Genomic DNA, 6,775 nt, shown 5'->3' with positions numbered 1-6,775 from the left:
CTTTCTTTGTGGATTTCTCCCAGCTACAGGCCCTCTCTCATCTATTATTGGCTGTTTAGATATCTATGTATAAATGATGTTGCTGGCTTCTGAGGGGTAGTTCTACGAGGCTCCATTGTCTGTGTGGGCTCTTGCTGAACTCCCGTGTGGGCTGGAAGCTGTGCTATTCAACTACAGGGCCGATTCTCAGACCCACACTCGCTCGCTCTCAACAACAACAACAGTAACTTGCATTGTACTGGGCCAACATTTATTCATCAACCAGTGTCACTAAAACAGGTTATCATCTCATTGCTGTTTGTGGGATCTTGCTGTGCGCAAATTGGCTGCCGCGTTTCCTAACATTGAAGTGACTACACTTCAAAACAAAAGTCTTCTTCTTAGGCAGTCCCTCAAAAGTACTTCATTGGCTGTAAAGCACTTTGGGATGTCCTGAGGTGGTGGAAGGTGCTGCAGAAATGCAAGTTCGTTCTTTCTTTACATGGGCCTCCAAGCCAGTATTCAGTAAAGGTGAGCTGGAGAACAAAGAATACAAACCGCTTGGGCCAGAAAGAGTTAAAGCGGTAGCTTGCCTGTTAAACGAAACACAAAACACACACTTGGTCGCTTGACAACACAGGAAGCTATCTTGGCAACAGTTCAAAATGTACTAGGCAACCGTGTTCTTCAACTGAGAGAAAACTCGGTTTACAGAAACGGGTTATGTAACATTCCACCCTGCCCCCGCCTTGAGCTATCTGAAAAGGAACAGGTCCGTCTATTTCAGCGATCTCAGTAAACATGAGAAGGTTCCCCGCGAGACCTCTCGTTCTGTCTCCCGACCCCCTCCCCACATCTGGCACATCTGGACGGAAATGCACCTCGCCCCCCCTCCCACCCAGCTGGGCCCCTTTTCCCTACTTTCAGAACTCCTCGTTGCCAAGGCGACTCCTGCCCGCTTTAGCGAATGGCTGAGAGGGTGGGGGGAGGGAGAAGGAGAGAGGTGGTTTGAGAGCCCTCAGTTGGCGGGCGGCCGGGGGGGAGGGGGGGAGTGGGGGGGGCGGAGCCAGACTCGTAGCGGCATTGAGCTGAGGGGAGCTGGCGTTCTGCCAAGCTCTGAAGCACTATGCTGTCAGCTCTTGGCGCTGGAGACTGGTTTTGGCTTGGCTTCCTGTTTGGTTTCCCAGCAGACCCACCCCCCCACTTCTTGGCTGCTCGTCACACCCTCTGGGGCCTCAAACAGAATTAGCACAGAAAAGACATTTTTTTTTCCTTCTCTCTCTCTTCCTTTTCCAACCGTGTCGATGACATCACCTCCTCAGGCGCCATTTGCTGGGAGACTGCGTTGGAAATAGACTCACCGCTTGATCCTTGGACTCTTGATTCCGTAATTCGCAATTCCCTCAACTCCCCCCTTAAAGGTGGAAAGGAGATAGGGCGTGGTATGTCAAGGGAGGGGGGGGGCGGCGGTAGTGCGGCGGCTCCACCACTGGGCCAGTAATCCTGATTAGAACATGAGTTCAATTCCCACCCAGGCTAGCTCGAGAATTTGAATTCAGTTGGAAAGAAATTCTGGAAATGAAATAAACTGGTGTCAGTAAGAGCGACCATGAAGCTGTCAGATTGTTGTAAATATCCAAACCGGTTTTAATGTCCTTCAGGGAAGGAACCAACAGCAACTTGTATTTATATAGCACCTTTAACGTAGTAAGGCGTCCCAAGGTGCTTCACAGGAGTGTTATCAAACAAAGTTTGACACCAAACCACATATTAGGACAGGTAACCAAAAGCTTGGTCAAAAAGATTTAATGAGTGTCTGAGAGGTGACGAGGTATAGGGTGAGAAACCTCTCTGCCGTCTTTACCTGCTCTGGGGCTATATGTGACTCCAGTCCAACACCAACCTGGTTGATTCAGCCACTCAGGGGTTCAAGATAGAAGGCTTCAATTCACCACCTTCTCAGGGCAACTAGAGGATGGGAATTTGTCACATCCCAAGAATGAATCATTTTAAAAAGGTGGAAAAAATACTTCTCTAATTTCCTGCAGCCCTCACCTGGAGAACTGTGCTCTCCACCGGCCCTCCTCGTGCTCCCTTGGGAAAGCTCACCGAGTAAGAAAAAGGATTTCGCAAAAGCACAACTAAATAAACAAAAAACAAGCTGCTGTGCCGAGTGTGCAGTGGAGGCAGGGCATGGGGTGAGGCCACTTCTTCTAGTTTCCCGATACACAGCTCTCGGCGGGGGAGCCTGACTGATGGGAGCGAGTGCTCCTAAACTCCATCCTATTCTGGATAAAGTTTTATTTCAGATGGGGAGCAACACGGGCACCAGGGATCTGTTGTACACCCCTACCGGTGTCAAAGGGAAGGAATTGGAGTGGGCTGTGTAACAGACCTGTTCTGACACGCTGCCAGCTGTCATTTATAAAGCTGGACAAAGACAAAAGATTTTGGGCTACTGCTCTGTGTTGTATAGACTCAAGTGCTGTGCATAATGAAGATATACAAACAATTTTAAAATGTCAGTCAAAGCTTGTATTCTGTACCGTGCTAATACACGACTGTTTTACATTACTGAACCTTTTTGTATAAACCACAATTTTGAGCTTTCACTTGGAATCATTTCAAGTATTTCTGTCTTAATTCCCATGCCAAGAAAATGTTAAGCTAAGTTGATTACTAATTGCAGAGAACAAGATAAAGCAGGTAAAGTCTGTCTTGTTTTTCTTAAATTTATTTACCTGCTGAATTATTAGGTTTTATTAATTTTACCGTCACCTTATTCTGACAAAGGGTTTTGCATCCAAAAGGTTTCTATTACCCGTCCTTTCCCTCTTAGATGCAGCTTGAGCTGGTGTGTGTTTCAAACTCTCACTGGGGGTCAATCTTGACATTGTGCGATAGTGCGAAACAGGTGATAGTGAGTCAACAGCCCGTTTTACATCTCTCCCCACTGAAATCAACAGAAGTAAAAAATGGGGATGTAAAACTCGCTATCGCCCGTCTCACACTATCGCACAAAGTCAAGATCGAGCCCGCTGTGTCACTCCTTCCCACCCTTACATCTGTTCATTAGTGATCATAGAATCATAGACTCATAGAAAGTTACAGCACGGAAGGAGGCCATTTTGGCCCATCGTGTCCGCGCCGGCCAACAAAGAGCTATCCAGCCTAATCCCACTTCCCAGCTCTTGGTCCATAGCCCTGCAGGTTAGAGCATCCCAAGCGCATAGCCAAGTACTTTTTAAATGTGGTTAGGGTTCCTGCCTCTACCACCCTTTCAGGCAGTGAGTTCCAGACCCCCACAACCCTCTGGGTGAAGAAATTTCCCCTCAAATCCCCTCTAAACATTCCCCCGATTACTTTAAATCTATGCCTCCTGGTTTTTGACCCCTCTGCTAAGGGAAATAGGTCCTTTCTATCCACGTTATCTATGCCCCTCATAATGTTATACACCTCAATAAGGTCTCCCCTCAGCCTCCTGTGTTCCAAGGAAAACAGACCCAGCCTATCCAGTCTTTCCTCATAGGATTTTCACAGTTTTTTAACTGTTAAAAAAAGAAAAAAGACTTGCATTTCTATAGCGACTTTCATAACCACCGGACGTCTCAAAGCGCTTTACAGCCAATTAAGTACTTTTTGAAGTGCAGTCACTGTTGTAATGTGAGAAAAGTGGCAGCTGATTTGCGCACAGCAAGCTCCCACAAAGAGCAATGTGATAATGACCAGATAATCTGTTTTAGTTATGTTAATTGAGGGATAAATATTGGTCACGACACCAGGGCACCCCGTCCAGCTGGGAGAGCAGACGGAGCCGCGGTTTAACATCTCATCCAAAAGACAGCACCTCTGACAGTGGAGCACTCCCTCAGCACTGCACTAGGGGTGTTAGCTTATATTTTGTGCTCAAGTCTCTAGAGTGGGATTTGAACACACAACCTTCTGACTCAGAGGTAAGAGTGCTACCCACTTCTTTTTTATATACTTTATTCAACATTAAGAACATTTACAACATCGTGATCATTTCATTGTATCATACAAATCAATTCCGCCGCTCTGAACAGCCATTCCGCCATCACATTTTAACATCAAAACCTGAAGTTTAACTTGTCTCCTGTAACATACATTAATTAATTGTACTTTAAAAATTGATTGTAAAATACTATCTTTAAATTCCTGAATAAAACATCCACAGAGCCTTATAATGATCTTTTAGCTAATATTTAAAATACTATTTTAGATTGATTCTCCTCCCCTTAAAAAACAGAGCATTCTTTCTTTGCACAATCACGAATCTAGCCAAACTGAACATTAAATGAATTGCCGCTCCACTAGGCTCGGGCAGACTCTCCTGCAATCCCCATCTCAAAATTGAGTCCCACGGGATTCCCATTCTCGTTCTTCGGTCCCCACCCAGCAAAAAAACTTCACACAACTGTCGAACATAGTACTTAAAGTCATTTAACTGCGGACATAGCACCAGTAAATGGGACAGAGTCTCATCCCGTGTCCCACACACTCGGCAAGTTGCCCCCTCCACTCGTCCAATCTTGCACAAGACCGTCATGGTAAAAATCCGGTTATGAGCCAATTTGAAATCCAGTTCAATCCACTCTGGACATTTAAAATTCGCCCACACTCCCTTCCAAACCCTGTTGAAGTCCAGCTGTGGGTATATACTCTGCCAAAACTCCTGACCAGCAGGTGTCTTGAATCTCCATTCTCTAAATACCTCATAGAAATCTCGAGTATTACAGTTGTCAAATTGGACCAACTCTCCCCCTTTCTCCAGCAGAAAGCTTGGAAAAGCGGGACGCATTTTACTTCCTTTGGAGATTTCCGCATTTATTTCTTCCATCCAATCCTGTGGCATTGCCCTCACAATCTTCTCATACATGATCCTTATTGCTTTTTCCTCTACCTCCTGATCCACCTCCCACAACATGTCCCGCGCTATCGCTTCCGGCAACCAACCTGGAATTACCTCGTATAATACATCTTTCACACATATAATACCAGCTTTTATTAAAGCTTGATTAAATAAAACCTCTCCTTCGATGTTGACCCACCTGTTCAAAAATAAGGGCTGTTCTAAAAATTCCTCAGCCCCCTTGGGCATAGACTACACACTTCTTAAAAATTGGGTCCAAGTCCCTACAACCCCATATAAAACCTAGGGAGAAGTTTAATCGGTTTCAAAAACATATTATAGAAACATAGAAGATAGGAGCAGGAGTCGGCCATTCGGCCCTTCGAGCCTGCTCCGCCAGTCAACGAGATCATGGCTGATCATCCAAACCCTAGCACCCGGTCCCTACGCCGACAGCCATCCCACCCAAGCCCTATCCCCGTAACCCTGTAACCCCACGTATTTAATCCCTCCTAACACTAAGGGTCAATTTTTATCATGGCCAATCAACCTAACCCGCACATCTTTGGACTGTGGGAGGAAACCGGAGCACCCGGAGAAAACCCACGCAAACACGGGGAGAATGTGCAAACTCCACACAGACAGTCACCCAAGGCCAGATTTGAACCCGGGTCCCTGACGCTGTGAGGCAACAGTGCTAACCACTATGTCACCATGCATTATTGTATTCCATATACAATATCCCCTGCCCTCCTATCCCACTTCGTTTTAAAAAATGCTCAAAACAACTCTTCCAAAAACTTGTATTTGACTTCTGAAGAAATCTCTTCACCCATTTGATTCTAAAGGATTTTTTCTTCAAATCAATATCTGGGAAATTGAGTCCTCCCTGATTTCTCCGTCCAATGATGGTATTGTAAGCCACCAAGGCTGGTTTCCCTTCCCATAAAAACCTCACACAAGCCTCTCGGATGGACTTTTCCACCCACTCAGGAATATCCTCCACCGTCAATAATTACCATAGCTTAGATAGCAGGAGAGCAGACACAACTGTCACTCTTCCTTGCACTTTCAACCACCTTCTTTCCCATCTTCCCAAAATCATTTTAATTTCCATAACCTTCGGTTCCCAATTTAATCGATCCACTTCATCCCTGTCTTTCTTGCACCCCATATGCACCCCCAGAACTTCCAAAACCTCCACCAACTTAAAGGGGCTTTCCCCCAACCATTCCCCCCTACCCCTCCCTGCAACCAGGCATTGGGACTTACTATAATTCACTCTGGCTCCTGAAGCTCTACAATATTCCTCCACTACATCCATAGCTTTCCTCACTGACTCCCCATTTCTCAATGTTAAGGTTGTGTCATCTGCATATTGGTGTATCACCGACACCAGCCCAGAACTGGGAACCACAATCCCAACTACACCTTGTTTCTTTCGCATCATGTAACCTAATGGTTCTGCTACCAATGCATACAACAATGGGGAGAGGGGACAACCCTGTCTCACTGATCTCTGTTTCGGAAAATACTTGGATAAAAAACCATTACATTTAACACAGTTAAATATGTTTGAATCAAAAATCCTTATCCACTCAATGAAATTTTCCCCGAAACCAAATGCTTCCAAAACCTTCAATAAAAACTCATGATAGACCCTATCAAAGGCTTTCTCTTGATCTATCTATAATACATATAAGCCTCCCTCCCACTCTCTTCCATGAGCTCTATCGCATCTCGGATTGAGACCACAGAGTCTGCGATGTCCTGGCCGAAGACTCCATAGGACTGAGAGGGCAAAACTATCTGCGGCATCACCTCCTTCATACGATTTGCCATAACCCTCGCCAAGATCTTATAATCCACATTTAATAATGTGATGGACCTCCAATTCTTCAGATCCCTTCTACCCCCTTTATTTTT

General features: G+C 45.5%; 1 long non-coding RNA gene across 2 annotated transcripts; it reads right to left on the bottom strand.

Annotated features, from left to right (window-relative positions):
- Positions 1 to 233: 233 nt before the first annotated feature.
- LOC147112446 (uncharacterized) lies at positions 234 to 2,326 on the bottom strand. 2 transcript variants are annotated; one of them, XR_015079436.1, is made up of 2 exons: positions 2,035 to 2,326; positions 234 to 572 (listed from the first exon to the last, which is right to left on the bottom strand). It is a non-coding gene; the product is annotated as an uncharacterized LOC147112446 (long non-coding RNA). The 2 variants fall into 2 exon arrangements; XR_015079437.1 differs by lacking the exon at positions 2,035 to 2,326 and adding an exon at positions 1,341 to 1,602.
- Between the last annotated feature and the right edge of the window lie 4,449 nt (positions 2,327 to 6,775).

This window comes from Somniosus microcephalus, chromosome 9 (assembly GCF_052327205.1).
Source record: "Somniosus microcephalus isolate GS21.2 chromosome 9, FLI_Smic_1.0, whole genome shotgun sequence".
Taxonomy (NCBI): Eukaryota; Metazoa; Chordata; class Chondrichthyes; order Squaliformes; family Somniosidae; genus Somniosus; species Somniosus microcephalus.
Note: the sequence above shows the minus strand (reverse complement) of the source record. Positions and strands in the feature narration are given on the sequence as shown.